At 38.1% G+C, this 19367-nt stretch overlaps 1 protein-coding gene across 2 annotated transcripts in view; it reads right to left on the reverse strand.

Moving 5' to 3' along the window:
• The window catches only part of milt (trafficking kinesin-binding protein milt), a 281696-nt gene that overhangs the window by 176669 nt on the left and 85660 nt on the right, over positions 1-19367 (reverse strand). For both annotated transcript variants that reach the window (XM_083129399.1, XM_083129392.1), the window contains exon 3: positions 13594-13698. The gene's annotated coding sequence lies outside the window, so the exon portion shown is untranslated. The remainder of the gene's footprint in view (positions 1-13593; positions 13699-19367) is intronic.

Below are 19367 nucleotides of genomic sequence, written 5' to 3' on the forward strand. Positions count from 1 at the left end.
GGACTGTATTTAAACTAATACGAAAAGAAAAGGCTCTTGGGCCGTATTTAAATTGATCTGGAAAAAAAAAAAGATTACTGGACTGTATTTAAATTGATCAGGAAAAAAGGTTCCTGGACCGAATTGAAATAATTTAAACACAAAAATGTTTTTTATGATAGAACCCATTTACACTTGGTGATTTCCTCTCTCGGACGGGAATTGAATTTATTTACAATACCTGGACCTTTTTGGTAAAGGTCCAAGAACCAATAAATTCTAATATTGGGTTATGTAACAGGACCGGAACCTTTTTAATCGGGCAATTTAAATTCGGTCCAAGTTGCGTATTGTTTCATTTCAATACGGAGCTGTACTGTATTTAAGCTGGTCCGGAAAAAAAGGTTCCTGGACCGAAATAAAAATACTTTACAGATAAAAAAGGTTCTCTACGGTCCAGAACCCATTTACGCTTGCTGATTTTCTCTCCTCGACCAGAATTGAATTTATTTAAAATTCATGGATCTTTAAACAACACTGGCCCCGGGTTCGATTCCTGGTGGAAACACATTGCTGAGAGATTCAGATCCAAGTCTAAACTATCAGTCCAGTCCCAACCAGCCTATCTGAAGAATGAGCGGACTTAAACAAGTAAATGGGTACAGCAATCTATACGTCCATAAACAGTGTACAAAAGATATATCTTACAAGAATACGGCTCCGCCAGTGATGAGTGAAGAAAACATTCGGATTTAATCCATGAACAAATACATAGACAATATAGCTACAGACTTTCAGATTTACGGGAAATCGCTATTACAATGTGGCTCCAACAGATGTCGAACCAGGGATCCCTTGATAACAAGGCAACGACGTTACCACGAACGCACTGGGAATGTCCAACATGGCATAGGGAAACTGGTGGTCTATCCGATACACACACTTCACACAACTTACACACTGAGGGAGTCATACGTTTTAAAAGTGTGGCCAATAATTAAGAAGCTAATTGGCAGCTCTTGCCATGTTTAGAGATCTCTACCCCACGCTATTTCCTGAGAAAACCACAGCGCGTGTAACAGTCGACATCTGAAAGCCTTGCCACATCTCCGTCATCTTCATTGAAGAGCTACATCTCCTCCCGCATACCTCTCTGTGGTTATGAAAAAGGGCAATATGTCCCACACTCCTTCTTTACAGTCTCTTTAGGGAAAGAGGAGTGGTAACTCTTAGAGCAGTAGCCTTTCTTTGTCGTAGGTTCCGAAATCACAAGATTTTTGTCTGTTGTGTCTACTGAAATACGGGCAACGAAGGTCATCATACCATGTCATGGAGAATACTTATGGGCGACGAAGGTCGTCATACTATGTCACGGAGAATACTAAGTGATCGACTGAAAAGTAAATCAGATTCATAGATTTTAAGGAAGGAGGGACTGATTTACGCTATTCGAAAAAGGCCAGCGATTCTTAATTTAAATCTAACAGAGGGTAGAGTTATGAAGTGAACAAAATTTGTACGCTATTATGAAATAATACATATCCCTGTTCAAGATCCGAACTAATAAAAGAGAAAGGAAGGAAAGCCCCATACAGCAAACGAAGATAAAATAAGATGGTAAAAAAATTCTTCCCTGTTTTTACGCAACAATAATCAATTAGCGGAAAGCGCTAACTCGCGTGTGTGGCTTCGTGACATGATTTCCATCGCTTTTTAAGGTTTTTATTATAATGAACAAATACTACATGCTCGTGTAGCTTAACCCTTGTCGACGCTACGCTAGAACGCACATTACACGAGAATATTTCTCTATAATTTATGCACATCCAGTTTGCAATATAAAAGTAATAAATCACAGTGGAGCAAAAGTTGTTCCTCTTATTTTTTCTTAAAATCTCCACGTTACAAAAACACATGCAAATTCCGCAGTCAAGAAATACACCCAATGAAATTTGTTTGATTCTAAAAACGTGTAATTAGGATAAACGTATTCAAATAATTATGGCATATATTAACAAAACAATGCCAAAAATAAAGGTAACGAGAACAGGAAAATTTGAATTACGAAATTAAGCATGAAGAAGGATTTGAAATGATAATCAATTCCGAATTAACATTTCAATAGCGAAAAGCTGACCTCCGTGGCAGAGTGGTTAGCGCAGCGCGCAAAAGCCATAGGTCCCGGACTCGAATTCCAGCCTGGACATGGGGTGTTCTTTGTGAGGGTCCCTTCATAAAATCTTCACTCTTCCTCATCGTCGCGATCAGACAAAAGTGGTAGAAAACCGACGTAAAATAGCCTAATTCAATAGTGAAGAACTACCTACGTCTAGAGTTAAGATTTATGAATAGGGTGCAAACACATACATAGTACATATGATGTATAGGACACAGCTTGAATTCATCTTACGTAGCACAGATAGCTTAGTTGGGACTGAACGGGAATCCGAACCACTGGATCGATCTCGGGACCCCTTGATTACCACTGCTTCGTAAGGGAAGATCTATATTACAGACGATGTTGTATGGTGTGTGTTGTAGCTTACGTTCCCAAACATGGTTAATGAAAACTTTCAGAAAGGAAATGAATTACTTTTACTTTACAGTGAAGCTTCCCATCGCACAGAGCTGCACCTCTGTACAGTACACGGATACGATAAGCACAGAGACAGACACACGCAGAACAAACATAATTAGTATCTCGTTGCAAAGCTAATAAGTCAGTCACTTTCCCCTACAAGAAACAGACACCATTTGTCCCCGGTGAAAGCTATTAGCTGTAAGGATGGGCTGACATTAATATGAGTGCTGAATCTAAGGGGAGACATGGGGGGTAACCACGAAATTATGTCCGTATTATTTGCTACGACGTATGTCACTGAACCTTAGGGTGTCTACCAAAATAACAAATCCAAATTTCTTGACTTTTTCTTGGCCTTTTTGTTTTTAATTTTTCTTTACTTAGGAATAGTGGGAAATTAAGAAAATAGATCTTTTTTATTTAATGAAAAAAACCCTACTACAGGATCGGTTAAGATGAAAACTTAAGCTGTACTTTAACAAGAGACTTAGAATTTATTAATACATGTAAAAATTGATGCTTCAGATTTCATTCTGGATGGGGAATGGCCACATTACTTTAATATTTTTACACAACTTACATACAAGAATGAGATTCTCAAGAAACAAAGTACACAAATCATAACCACAACTCAATGCAATTTTAGATTTCCAAATATTCAATTTAAGTACCACTTTTAAACATAAAGATATCCATAAATATACCTGGTCTTCTCCAGATGGTAAAACTCACAATCAGATAGATCATATTCTCATTGATAAGAGAAGGCATACTAGTATAATTGACGTTCGTACACATAGAGGTGCTGACTGTGCTAGTGACCATTATTTAGTAATTGCTAAATTAAGAGAAAGACTCTCAGTGATAAATCATAAGCAACAAAATCTAAAAGTTCTAAAATTTGATACAGGAAAGTTTACTGATGAAAGAATTAAGAAAGATTACCAAATTAAACTGTCAAATAGATTTGATGTTTTGCAGGATTTAAATGATGATGAAAATATAAATGAAACAGACGTAAATAAGAATTGGGAGCACATACGTAATGCAATAGAATCAGCAGCTAAAGAAAGTATAGGATACCATAAACCGAGAAAAAGTAAGCCATGGTTTGATAATGAATGTCATAATCTAATAGAAATAAGAAATCAGGCTAGACTTAGGTGGTTAAATAACTCTGATGATACAAATCTAAACAATTATAATAGAATAAAGCGAGAAGTTAACCGCACGTTTAGAAGTAAAAAAAGAGATTACTTGAAAACCAAAATTAACGAAATTGAAACAAACAGCAAAAATAAAAATATCAGAGATTTATATAAAGGTGTAAATGAATTTAGAAAGGGGTGGCAACCTAAAGTAAACTTGATAAAAGATAAAGACGGTGATTTTCTAGCTGACCCAAGTGATATTCTAAATAGATGGAAGAACTACTTTAATGACCTTTTAAATGTCCATGTAGGAGATAAATCAGAAGTGAATGAAGTACACACAGCAGAACCTTTAGTTCCAGAACCCAACTTGACTGAAGTTAAAGATGCTATTAAAAGGCTAAATAATAACAAAGCACCTGGCATTGATTTAATACCAGCTGAGTTAATTAAATATGGTGGAAATTCATTAATGTATCAAATTCATAAATTAATCTGTTTAATATGGAATAAAGAAGAAATCCCTCAACAGTGGAAAGAATCCATAATTGTTCCTGTGTTTAAAAAAGGTGATAAAATGAACTGCAATAATTACCGTGGAATTTCTCTACTCTCAACAACATATAAAATATTATCTAACATTCTTTTAACAAGACTAACCCCATATGCTAATGAAATTATAGGTGATTATCAATGTGGATTTAAACGTAACAGATCAACTACAGATCAAATTTTTCACATCAGACAGACACTTGAAAAAAAGTGGGAATATAATCAAAATGTCCATCAGCTATTCATTGATTTCAAAAAAGCATATGATTCAGTCAAAAGAGATAAACTATATAATATATTAGTTGAGTTTGGAATACCTAAGAAGCTTGTTAGTATGATAAAAGTATGCACCAGTGAAACAGAAAGTAAAATTCGTGTGGGTATTAATATGTCTGACAAATTTACAATTCATGATGGGTTAAAACAAGGAGATGCATTATCTCCATTGCTCTTTAATTTTGCCTTAGAATATGCTGTTAGGAAGGTAAAAGAAACTAAAGAAGGACTAAAATTAAATGGTGTGACTCAGTTGTTAGCATATGCAGATGATGTAGACTTACTGGGGGATGATGTGAATACAATTAAGAATAATGCTAAAATATTTTTCAAAACTGCTAAAGAGATAGGTTTGGAAGTTAACAAAGAGAAAACTAAATATATGCTTACAGGCCGAAACCAAGTGTTAGGTAATAATCAAAATCTAATTATTGATAACAACTCGTTTGAACCAGTTTCCAAATTCAAATACTTAGGAGTAATATTAACAAATGAAAATTATATTAAAGAGGAAATAAAAAGTAGGCTTAATTCAGGAAATGCATGTTACTTCTCTCTTCATAAACTTTTGTCTTCTCGTTTAATATCTAAGAAACTGAAAGTTAAAATATACAAAACAGTAATTTTGCCTGTAGTATTATATGGATGTGAAACTTGGTCCCTTACATTGAAAGAGGAACATAAATTGAGAGTATTTGAAAATAAGATCCTTAGGAAAATATTTGGACCTAAAAGGGATGAGGAGACAGGTGAGTGGAGAAGGTTACATAATTTAGAACTACATAATTTGTATTCATGTCCAGATATTATTAGAATAATTAAATCAAGAAGACTTAGGTGGGCAGGCCATGTGGCACGAATGGGAGAGGAACGAGGAGTTTACAGGATTCTTGTTGGGAAACCTGATGGTAAGAGACCTGTAGGAAGGCCAAGACGAAGATGGAGGGACAACGTTGAGATGGACCTAAGGGAAATCGGTAGGGATGGAAAAGAGTATATAGAACTTGCTCAAAATAGGGAAACATGGAAGGCCTGTGTTGCTGCAGCCATGAACCTTCGGGTTTAAGAAGGCTAGAGAGTTAGTTTGGTTAGTTAGCAATTTAACGAATTCCAGTACAGGTACAGGGTTATATAACAATGTAAATTCACTATACTGTAAAAAAAAAAAATCTTGACCACAAGCATAATTCCTTGACTTTCTTGACCTACCTGTTGATTTCTTGACATTCTTGACTGACACATGCCACATGCGCATAAAGTGCGAGAAAAATATCTGCATAGAGAGACGGTGTGGAGATGGCATTGTAACAATCGTTACAGACGCTTTCGCTTTAGACGGAAGCATTTCATTTAACACTTTTGCTAGCATAAATTCTTTGTAAATGCTTCCAGAAATCTTGTAGCAGTAGGTACTTTACACGGAAGCATTTCATGTTGATTGATTAATTGATTGAGTTGGTGTTTTAAGTCCACTTTATGTTTTAAGTTCACTTCAAAGTTTCGAAGTTTTCAATGCGTGCCTCATTAAGCGAAGATATTGTCTGATTGCAAATGGCCCGGTGGTAGTGTATCAGTTTCGCTTGCCGAAGATTCTGGGTTCGATTCCAGTTTTCTTCTTATTTTCTTCTTTAAGGGCAAGAATCCTCAGTGGTAAGTGTGTGTGAAGGAGGCGCCATCTTCAAAATGGCGTTCTGCAGCTCACTTGATCAGTGTTGCAGCCTTCGGGACGTTTCATAAACAACAGTTTGTGTGTACAGTCTGTTCCATAATTTTTATGACTTTTAAGGATTTTACCGCAATTTTATAAATTTTTCACAGTGCAGACCAAGGTCGTAGCACGCAAAAAAGGATTGTGATCGACGGGGGGGGGGGGGGAAGGAATTATTCAAGTGACTAGTTTTGGTCCGTTCACTTCTTTCCTTGGTTTCTACCGTATGATTTTGTGCCACATTTCCTTCGATATAGGGAAAGTCATATTTTACCTACCGCACAATGTCCTTTATCTACAACGGACATTATGGAGCAGCAAAGTTTGCGTGAAATTTATGCTTGGGTACCCGCATTCTTAAGAAAGTCGATGGATTCGAATTCTCTGCACGCAGGCGCTATGAGCATGCTCGTTCAGTATTACAAGTAGGAAGAATACACAAACGAACCACACACATAAGTTTCCGCTTCCTACTTTATTTTTTCTACTGGACGACATGCTTGCATTACGATTTTATTAATTAGTTCATGGCTATCGCAGGTTTGTACAGATTCCACAGGAAGTAAGAACAAGAAGCATAGACACTATCGGAAAATATATGAGAGATCTAAGAATCCAGAAATACAATAACGAACTTCCACCTATCTGTCGATAGGCTCCGTGATTTGGATACATAATAGCAAAGTACGTACCTTTACCACGTGCCAATTTAGGTAAGATGTAAATATGTTTCAAATACATAAATCTCTTATATTATAATGCACTTCCAACTTAATACCAATAAAAACTGAACTTATCTCCTATTACTGTTTTACTTTTTTCAAGATTAAACTTATATTTAAAAATAGAGCGTCGAGTGTCGATTTTTCACAACTAAGAACCTACCTATTCGTTAGGAATGCGGACTGCGACAAAATACAGTTTTATTAACTTTAAAAAAATGGCATATTTGTTGTTGAGGAACTTCGCTGAAAATAGTTGTGCGACAAATCCAATGTGATGTATATTTCCAAGATTTTGGCAATATCCTTTGGGCGCTACCTCAAGTACTGTTTCCACACGTGTGTAGATAATGTGTGAAAAATTGCATATTTCCCCAGAAACCCATATTTAAAAATAATAAAATAAAAAGCTGCTTTACAGGCCGTATTTATATGAGTTTTCTGACATTGCGATATGTTTATCTTCCCCGTGCACATTGCACCATGCCATGAAGGAACATGGGGGGGGGGGGGGGGGTTAGAGGCCCTATTCTCGATTTCAGCCATTTTTGGAGGTGACTGATCAGCACCACGCTCTGGTCGCCTTACTAAATGAAAAACTATTGGACGGAAGCAGGTTTACTTTCAAGGTAATTGAATTCATCTTAAATTTCATAAATGCCACTACTGGCAATAAAATTATTACAATTTCTCAGTTAAATGTTAATTTAATTTTTTCCCAGGAATCTATTTGCAACTATTTGCGATTTTTATTAACGCCACACAAAATTATCTACATGTGGACTTGGAAAGTACTTTTTCACTACATTAAGTTTTGAGTTCCCTATGCTCCACCCCTCTTCCTCCTAGCACCCACATCCCCCTCCCTTCCCCAATATGGGGGTTCCTTTTATATTTTGTACCACGAAGGTTCTATTTTTGTTGAGTTCTTCCCTTTCTATATTTTTGCCTTGCCTTTCAGTAACTTTTGGCTGATAGCGACGACGACGATGATTAAATTAAGCTGATGAAGTGGGACTCACAAAGGAACAAACGTGTCCAGACCGGAACTCGAACCCGAATCCTTTAGTCCGACATCGTAAACTCGACCATCAAGGAGGTAGAACCTTTTCCTGGTTTACCTTGATGGTGTAAAAAAATTATTTGTACGCGGAGAAACAAGACTGATAAGATGTCAATAACTAATCAATAAAGAATTACAGTGATATATTTTGAATCCTGGTGTATTTAAAGCAGGAAAGTGTATTAGTACAGAACGTATTCCATGAAAGTACGATAACATGCCACGGCTTCACTATGTTTGAATAACGGCAAATTATACAGACCATCTTATCTTATCGGGTTCATTATGTAAACAATACAAGTTTCATACAGGTGTCTGTAAGAGTCCAGATTCCTATGCAATGCGCTGTTTCGTCTGCCGGCATTTATGCAGCATATTTATTTTCTGTAAATTTACTGGTAAAAATTCATCACCAACAGCAAATGAAAATCAACGCAAATTTTCGCCCTGATATTCACTTATTCAAGGTATAAATACTAGCTTCCCGCTAAAAGAGAAGAAGCCTTCTTTGGGCTGTGACAGCGAAAGCCAACCACGTCGGCGAACCGGCCATGGACGTTGCCAAAGTTCGCCGCACGCTTGTGGAAAGGGTTTATGGACTCTGCACGTTCTGACTTTCCCTCCCTTCCTAGCGCTGTGTGGCATAAAATAGAATAATTATGGACCATAGAAGATGTGTTTGTTGTGATGTTAGTATCTGCAGTGATTGTCGGAGGTTTCCAGCATGGAAGAGATTTTCGTTTGGATACGAGGGTCACTATTTATATTTTGAGCCTAACAATGAAAAAAACAGGAATTTGGCATTGAAAACTGTTTTATTGTTTTTCGAAGTATTCTCCTTTATGGTCAATACACTTTTGCATTCGTTCGAACCATTTGTCAAAGCAGTTTTTCCAATCTTCTTGAGACACCTCCATAATATGGTTTTTGAACGCATCAACGGCGTCTTCCGCCGACGAAAATCGTTGTCCACGCAATTTATTCTTGACATTCGGGAACAAGAAGAAGTTATTGGGTGCCAAATCAGGACTGTACGGCGGATGACCAATCCATCAATTCGATTTTTTGACTGTTCATAAAGTCGGTTGTTAGACGAGATGTGTGACAGCTGGCATTGTCTTGATGAAGAATGATCCGACGGCGTTTGTTTGTTTTCCGTATTTGACCGAAGACCTCTGGCAAACAAATTGTTGTGTACCATTCAGAGTTGGCCGTTCTACGTTCCTCTAAAGGCACAGTTGCCACATGATCAGTTTTCCCGAAAAAACAGGCGACCATTTGTTTAGATGTGCTTCGAGCGCGAACAACTTTTGTTGGATTGGGTTCATCTTGAAACACCCATACAGTCGACTGCTGTTTACGTTCCGGCTCATATGCATATATCCATGATTCGTCACCTGTTACAATCTTATATACGTCTTTTGAAGCACCACGATTGTATTTATTGAGCATTTGTTTGCACCAATTGACGCGAGCATCTTTTTGAGTTTTTGTCAAATTGTGTGGGATCCAACGAGAACATACCTTTCTCACAGCTAAATGATCACGTAATATTTTATATATGCTGGTGGAACTAATGCCTATGGTTGCCTCAATCTCACAGCATGTCACATGACGATCTTGCAGTATTAGGTTTTGCACAGCATCAATGTTTTCTTGAACAACAACTGATTTTGGACGACCTTCGCGAATCTCGTCGGTGAGCGAATGGCGGCCACGATTAAATTCGTTATACCAGCATTTCACAGTGGCAAAGGATGGAGCTTCATCGCCAAATGCGGAAGTAAGTTGATCGATGCACTCTTGTCTTGATAATCCACGTCGAAAATCGTAAAAAATCATCGCACGAAAATGTTCACGAGTTAATTCCATTTTATTGTTGTCGCGCAATCTCCAAGGCAACATAAACAACACAAATGAAGCTATTGACAAAACATTTGAAGTACGTTATGGTCAATAATGCCAGACGATTCCGTGCAAACGTCAAATCGCGCCTAACTTCAATCAGTGTTGCCAAGGCTCAAAATATAAATAGTGACCCTCGTACGACAGAATGTTCAAAAGGCAAGAGAAAGCACGGTGCGAAGAATCCTTGCAGGAAAGCGCTTCAGACGACACGTGTGTATAGGCAACAGTGTCTACGTGACGCAACACGAGTGGCGGCAAGCCGGTACAGATATATATATTGCCTTACTAAAGTCATTCAGTAGTACCCGACCGTCAAGATCTGCTAGTTCAAACATGTAAAATAAATGCTGAATAGTTGAGAAATAAATTAATACGCTTCAATAAAATACCGTATGTACTTCGGAAGAGCGAGGCCCAATGCTGTGGTACGAGTAGCACCTCCCCACTAACGGTCTCGGCATTCCGAACTACTTGTTTTTTTTTATTTCTTCACGTCACTGGCAACGATTGATTTTTTTAAAAAAAAAATACGTCACTTTTCTGCCACTCTTGGTAACTGCAATCGCAACGATGAGGACGAACTGATATGACAACAGTGTTTTTCAAATGTTTTTAGCATTTTGCGAAGAGATGGACTCTTCCACTGTCTGTAAGAGAGCTTTTAGTTTTCCATGTGAAATACGTGCTTTTATGTGTGGTACATTCATCAATACACACACATTGCATAGAAAGTTAAACATAGGCAATTTCATATGCAAAACAATCTGCTCATCCAGCGTCGTGACCAATTTGTAAAAGAGAATCGTGCAACAACATTTAACAAAATTGTGTTGCGTTTTCCGATTTCTTGTTATCTTTAATTATAGCGTAATTTCTTCCACAGTTTAGGCTGATCTTAGCTGCAGGTCAATCGTCAACTTCTTTTTCACATAGTACTCTCTGGCCTGCATTTTCTAGGTTAACGAGGCTCTGGCGCCTGGACCCACAGTCAGGATAATAATCTCCTACAGGGCTCGTGTTGAGTCATCTATTTGTATTTATTTCGTCATCATATCACCGTTCATTCTCATGGTTGTGATTAGCCAAAAGTGGCTGAAATGCGACGTAAAATAGAGAGATTAAATGAGAAAGTTGTTATCTCCAGATTAATGTTAAAAATGTATGTTATTTCGGAGGCTAGCAACATCACACAGAAAGAATAAACAGAATCCACTTTGGCATTAGTATTTTCGATTCAATAGCCCTTTTTACATGACCACACAAATGTATTCATGTAACAATAACCCGCGTCGTAACAGGCCATGAGGGCCAGTGCCTCACCTACCGACTGCCAGCCTCAATCCCACCTGTCGACGTGGGAGATCACCCAACCAGTTACGGGGTGACGTGTGGTCACCACGACGAACCCGCAGTTGTTTGTTGTAGGTTTTCTCTGACAGGGGTTGCGCTAGTCATTCGTAGCTCCCCAATTTCCTCACGATGCTGGGTGGTCACCGGTCCCATACACAGGCTGAAATCTCAGGAGAAAAGTTGTTACCCTTCCCCCGACAGACTCGAACCTGTGGGCATCCCTCAGTCGAAGCCCAAAGCTTAGACAGCACGGCCACGTATTTATATATTAAATTAAATATATCAGTTATACTTTGGTCCTAAGTGTGTGTGTGTGTATGTATACTGGCATTACACCTCCCTCCACCCACAGAAATTCTGCTGAACTAAATGTTCTACTAGTGTTGTTTTAGCTTCTGTACGCAGAGAATTTGTAACAAATAAATGGAACTTTCAGAATAACAAAGTGGGTGCAATTTCCATTAACAAACACGTGGGGGGGGCATTAGTGCACACTCACGACCTTCTTGCATGCCGACTCTTTTCTAATCTCTTTTCGTGGCGTGTGTGGAGTCACGTAGTAATTACAGATATCCCACTGAGCAAGAGGCGTACACATTTCAAGGGGAAATCACAAGTGAGGGGCAGACCTGTTATTTGTTGTAAGATATACTACACATCCAAATGCGGAAAAATGAAGGAAAATAGGGACATATCTCCAGATCGTATCCACTGCAGGACATTCGGAGCAGTTTAAATTAATAACTCACACATTTACGGTCCAGAGAGAGATTCCTGCGTTACTAACAGTTGATGATTTCTCCTTATTCTTTCCACAAACGTTTTAAGAAAATCAAATACGTCAACCTTAACGATAACTTGGAAACAATAATCCATGCTTGAATTATAATAACTTTTTCTCCAATGTCTTCAACAGAGAGAGAGCTTCTATTGTTATTACTTTAGTACTACACATTACACACATTGTTTTTATGTCATTTTTCAGCCGTTGAAGTGGTCTGCAACTGCTTCCTTCTCATCAGTGACCGATATAGTACACTCGTCCTGCCTCATTTTCCTACTTTTGAGAAATCTCGTTCGATATTTATAACATACCGGCTCCACTCACCTCTTCGACCAATGACCTTATTGAACATCACGTAACAAGAGATGTGCAATGGACATGAACTTTCAAAGTACCATGACCGCATTTGCAATCACGTACGGAAAGGGGGCAAACATTATCTTCTGTACAAACTACTGAGATATCCTACTTCCAGGAATCATGTTCTCTACCTCAAGATGGTTCAAGGCCTTTGATCTCTCTGTCATGATCGTCCGAATTGAAATTCCAAACAAAGTTTTGCTTATTTATTACAATTAGTCTTGATTTTTCGTAATGAATGAGCAGTACGAGTATAAAAGTAGAATACAATACCCTACATACAATAAAAATAGTTTGTTTTTTTATTAAATAGCGTCGTATTTCTCTCTTCTGGATAATCGCGACGATGACAATGAGTGATAGTTCACTGATATTGAGGGACTCTCACAAAGAAACCCCAACCAGAAAGTTTTGTAGAGGGGGAGGGTCAGGCCAAAACTCGAACAGTAGAAATAATAATTATTATAATATAATAACTATTATAAACTGTAAAAATATTATTCCAAACTTATTATTAATATTATAATATATTTCGGGAGATTTTTCTACTCATTATATTTTTACATTTAATACCTTTAGTGTAGTGAATTTCATAGTTATTCTACCTTGTTATTAACTTCTACACAGCACCGTTGAAAAAAATCTAGATGTTAGGGGGATATCTTAGTCATCAAGTTTATGTTGTGTGACTTCTTACATAAAAGTCTAGTTTTTGGATACTGAAAACTGCAGATCCATTTATTCTTTGCACTAATGGCAGAAAATGAAAACATAACCCGATTCCAGTATTTTTATAATCATTTTTTTTCTCGATCTAACGCAATTTTTACTTTGTTATTCTGTTCGAATACTAACTGAACTTTTGCCTGTTATTAACAATAAAAATAACAAGCATTCTGCTTTGATCGAGGCCGAGACTTGGATTCAGATTCACCTCTGGCGAGATTGTGAGTCGACCACTGAACGCGTTCGGCCAACGAAGTGGCTTATTGAGGTTTAATAGTTCCTCTATAAAAGAACGACACAACCACAAATTAACCTGAAAAATCCATCAAACGTTAAATGCAAATACTCACTCAGATTCAAAGTTTAGTTGGGAACACATGCAGCATAAAAAGAAACATTTTTTTTATATATATAAAAATTATTGCGTACATACCTGTGAACTGAGTTAAAGTATCCGCGCGAAGTCGATACTGAGGGATCTGCTCCTCCAGGAGGCTGATGATCTCCACTTCAGGCAGCTCTCCGCCACTGCAGACGTCTAAGAGATAAGAATCGAAAAGAGGTGAGATCAGAAGTTACAAGGAAGCATTAGTACTTCGTTAAACTCCATAAAACAGTTTCCTTACTTTCAAATACTTTGAACCTAACGCCCTTGATAGCCAACTGAGAAGCCAACGCTTACTTTCTAGCATTGTTTGACAAGGTAGAAATAATACATGATAACCAAAACCTCTATGACATCCGTAAAATATCGTCTTTTATTATTTACTAACGAGTATAAATTATATAGTTAACCTAATTAATGCAATTTTAATGATTCAGTTTTTAAAAATGTATTTATATCGTACACAATTTCAATGTATAATTATTAGTAATCATACAAAATTCGAAGTTTCTTTTGCACCAGTTTCGTGTGAAAGAAAATGAACTTAGTAATAATATTCTAATGAAATTCTCAAATATTTTAAAGCAAAAATCTTGGTAAATTAATACAAATAAGAGTGGAACACTTATACACAAATATTAATAAATCATTTGGACAACTTTCAATTGTTACAAGAATCGATATCGGCTAAGCCCTTATTATATTATTAGCTATTTTTATGAAAGATAAAATGTTCAAATTTAAATTGGAAATATTTTTCTCATGTCTCAATGCTGAAGAAATAAGCGGGCGCTCACGCACACACACACACGCATACATACAGCATAGTACATATAGTATTTCGATTGATTGATTGAGTTGGTGTTTTAAGTCCACAGTAAGGCTAATCTGTACTCGACCTACAGTTTAAAGTGGAATCCGCACTACTATGTGCCTCCACAAGGTATCGAACCCGGGACTCCTTGATTACAAGGTAACGACGTCAATGGGGAGGCTCATATAGCATTAAGAGTCTGTCAATTTGGGTATTAGTTGTAAATTGTTTAACTACAACGTGGTCGAAGTGTTGATCTGGGTATCTAGTACAGAAGCGCGACAAAGTTGAACTAAAGTTGTGAAATAAATCCGATTACAATGCGAAAACAAAATTTTATGGTTTCCTGGAATCTGAAGTTTTTTTTCTTTCACAGTTCGTAATCCAATTCCCTTTATCCTCTACAATTTGTACCACTTACCCCCGGAAAACAAGGGAGAAATTACGTGTGAAGCTGCAACTCAATAGCTTTGTGCCGGACCCTGTGGCCGAGTGGTTAGAACATCGCGCTGCGACGCCAAGGGTCCCGGGTTCGAATCCCACTCGGGCTTGATTGTTTGTGAATGTCCATTCATCAATTTCATCACTCATCCCCATCTTCGCAAATTAGCCAGTACGTAACACCTAGAAAACAGGTAAAGTAAACCACACGAAACAATCTTAAGCAGATGCAATTTTTAAAGATTTTGGAATATCATAGCGGGTTTTCAAAAGTAGAGGGAAATTCGAAAAATGGTTTCGCTGTCGACGGCTAATGGTCTAGCCGAGCTCGCAAAAAAATCACTTTGTAATTTCTGTATCAGCATGCAATGTTAACTGGACATTATTCATTGTCTAGTGTTGCTACTAGAGTGCTGCAGCGAGAGGATTTCGCTCGAGCGCCAAATAGTTCGCACGGACGACGCTAGATAGCGTACGGAATTGGGAGCTTCTTCGCTCAAACAGGCAAAACTAGCGGTATACAATCGAATCCATGTAGTACACATACAACCGTCATTTGTCTATGGTAGTGGGCCCTCAACTATGAATCGTGAAGTGAAAGATGCAGTGAAATTGAAAATTAAGTGAAACTGGTCATAATCTCCAAGTTAAAATATAGTCTATCTTACCAATACACAGTGGTATATGAAAATGAAATAGATGTTGTGGGCTGTAACTACTAAGGCGGATATTTTACATGAACGTGTCTACGATTATTGTCACATTAAAATGATATTCCATTGTATACGCTCGAGGGTGGGAGACTCGAACGAGTAATAGCGAGCGACAGTGGTCCCTTGCAGGACTCGACATTCCTATTACATACACTCAGGTCTGACATTTCGATTCGGGCTAACACATTTTCCCTCGTCTTCAGGCGAGGAATTTATTTTTGCCGGTGGTGGGAGTCGAACCTACGACAGGCCTGTGATTTAAACACACAGGTGTTCTCTACAAACGTACCGTTAGAGTAGGTACAAGTAGGTAGAAGCATTGGACAATGCCCAATTAGCATTACACGCTCTTACGCAACCACCGAAACAAACATTCAGAGAATTTATGAAGTCGCACAATTCATTGTTTTTAGTATTAAATACGGAACAAAAAAAAGTAACTACCCTTAGGAAACTTTTATGACTGTTTTTCGTAACTGTTCACTGAACCTTTGGAACGTCATCTTCTACGAGAGATCTTGACCTACTTGCCATCTGTTTATTTCTATGGATAGCCCTACACTATGCTAAAACGTAAGTGTAAGTGCCAGCATACCATGACAACGCACGGCGATAATTTGCTATCTACATGATAAATGCACATGCTCTTGAAGCCGTAAACTGAAAAAGCCATCAACACAACATCACAAATCACAATGACCCGCATTATCTTTAGCCTAACTTTTGTTAAGGCATCATGCATAAATAACATTTTTCGTAAACACCGCTACTCGCTCACCTACGCAGGAAACAGGTCATACTCGTGTTTGCTTCCCTCGTTATACTTGCGTCGTTACATAACCACTGACTTCATAAAGCATTTTGATATGAATGTTCGAAGAAAATTGATAAAAAGCATCCGTAATAATCCTATGAACATCATAATAATAGTATTCTTGAATTTCCGTGTTCTGTGTTTCCAAATATTAAAATATTTATTTTATATTTTTTAATATTGCCAAATATTGAAATAAAATATTAAAATAAATCTACATAAAGTGCTAGACTTGAAAAATGCGACACGGGAATGACAAATATAAAATTATAGAGCACACCATATCCGTATAGGAATAAAAAAAAAAAACAATCTATGTTCGAAGGGTGTCCGATCAAAATCTAAACAACCTTTACATGAACTCTCAAGAGAAGAGAGTTACACCTTGTGACAATTACTTTTGTCACCAGTCTTTTTTGTAGTTTATGTGAGTGTATTTTAGAATTTCGTAAATACTCTTAACAACTTTCTGTAGCCAGTTGTGCTTTTTGGCTTTTCTTGGATTTTCGGTTCTAGACGGCGAGGGTAGGAAAACAATACCGACTTGTGGAATTTTTGACACTAAGGGTGACTTTTACTTGTTCAGCGAAAGGAAGAACGTCCCAGTTGCCGACCGAGGGGGAGTTCTTTCGCAACACGTGTGAGGACTGCTCTGTTTTTTTTCTTCACCCCCAAACCACCCAAGTAGACAACGAGCCTGGAAGAAGGACCACCGTCCAGCATTTTTTCTAAGCTAACGAACTGCGAGGCGGTTGATTTTTGAAGTTTCAAGATTTCCTTAAATACCCCTGGACTCCAGAGGACCGACACAGTTTAGCGCCATATTCAAACCGAACACCATCTCCGCGTCACTTTGCGCGAGTTACGGAACTTTGCTTTGTTTTAACCTTTCGACCGCGTCGTGTTAATTGTTGTGAGTGTGTGATCACAGTGACAGTGCCAGGAATTGAGATCGTGTTAATTACGTGTTTCACGTGCACCAGTTGTGTTTTTCCCCTTTTTGCAAGGAAGGACATTGAATAACCATGGGCGGTTGAAAATTACGAGAGGGACGGGACCTTCGGGTTTCCGATTACTGCTGCCATGAAGCCAAGAGAAGAAGCCACGACGCCTGCCTAAGTATACGACGCCTTAAGTCAAGAGAACCGCACCACGACGCTTGCATAACGGCGTCTGAGATGAAAGCCACGCCGCAGCGACAACTCGCATTGCCAACCCAGGTGAGAGACGACAGTACAACAGTGAGACGGATGTTACGCCGAGAAAAGGAGAAGAGATAGAGAAAAGAGAGAGAGATGAAACGACGTCCGCCCTTAGACGACCCGACGCCCTGCGTATCCCCGAACGGCCATTGAAGCCATGATCGGATGCAACGCCCCGAGCAGACAGATGGAAGCGAGGTGCTTTTTCCGCCCATCTTCGTCGCCGCGATGGAAAATAGGAAGAAAAATGAATGTTACGTCTAAGTCGAAGAGACAGTTTTTGCCCGCCAGGAGGACAGACTGTCATAGCCACGAGTATCGTCGGGACGCCGCAACGAGGACAGTTGACATCAGCGAGGACCACGCCGCCATTGAGTCGGTATAGTATCCTCCAGTTATTTCTTTATGTGTGAGAGTGAACATTTGTCCACCTACGTCGCCACTGGTTCGTCATAACACAAAGCGAGATGAAATCGAACAATGTTGCCTGCAATTACTAATTATTTTGGCCAATCAAATCCAAAGTACTATAAATCTTCAAAAATTAAGAACCTATTTCGCTCACCCTTCGAAATTCTATAAATGTAAAAGACCTACTATTTGTTATTGTTTTCCTATTCTCGCGCCGAGTATTTATATAATTAATTATTTGACTTTTACCGTGCTCTTTGATATATATAGGTATTAGAAAACTAGGTACTAAATAATATAGCCAACTTAATCATTTTTAATATATCCTAGTTTATATTACAGTCGTTTGTATTATCAGCACTCGTGTACTTGTAATCAAGTTAATTTCCTCTTGTCATTCATTTAGTGTATGCTTATTCTTTTTGCATAGTGCCTCAACAAGTGTAATGTCAATTATTATTTACTTTTGGTAACTATGACGCCGAGCTAATCGCGTCTCATACGTGACAGAGCGCTGGCCGCGCTTATTTACATTGAAAGCAAGCCTAAGGGGCTAATAGAAATCTGAAATATTCGAAGGTACACGGGAAATAAACCAAAGAGGAGGTTAGATATTTTATCATGTAATGGTATATTGTGTTCACCCCTGCAGCGTGTGTGTGTGTGTGAGTGCATGATGGAATGAGAGCGAGGGGATATGTACAAGTAATGTGTTATATTATCATTGTTGTGTTTATATTTGCCGAATACACGTATATATTCGTTATCCTACAGGTGTTCTTGATTCATTTATAGGTATGTATAGATGTATATCCTCGTATGGTCGATATTTTTGGTTTTAGTCCTGAGTTTGAAGCTGTATAGCTTGTCTCCATTGACCAGAAGATTTATAGTTTTCTATTATTACAATTATTATTATTATTATTGCTATAAAATGAATAACAGCACCACTTTATGCACGACGTGGCTTACCGCCGGAGGTGTAAATAACCGACCCGGTGACATGAACCTGGAATTAAACCGTTAGCTGGTGGTAGGATTCGTGTTTCCTTAACCGGAGACGCGAACCAAGGACCGGCGACTGTCCAATCGGGCGGCCGCGGAACCCTGAACCTACGGACCAGCGGTAGAGTAGTTTGAAACCTCGAACTGGGGACTTCGGTCTCCAGGACGAATGGTCAAACCCTTTACAACCTGTTATACTAATACACCTGCTATACAAGAGAATAAACTTTATCCATCATATTTAAAAATAAATTATCGTATCGTATATCACGAAAAAGTTGGAATTTATTTTCATTATGGTTATTAGCACTTAAAAAAATCTCATTTGATTACAATGCATTTGCTATTCAAGAGAATAAACTTTATTTATCATATGTCAAAATAAATTATATCAAGATAAAAATTAGGAATTTATTTAAATT

This window comes from Lepisma saccharinum, chromosome 1 (genome assembly GCF_977018435.1).
Source record: "Lepisma saccharinum chromosome 1, izLepSacc3.1, whole genome shotgun sequence".
Taxonomy (NCBI): Eukaryota; Metazoa; Arthropoda; class Insecta; order Zygentoma; family Lepismatidae; genus Lepisma; species Lepisma saccharinum.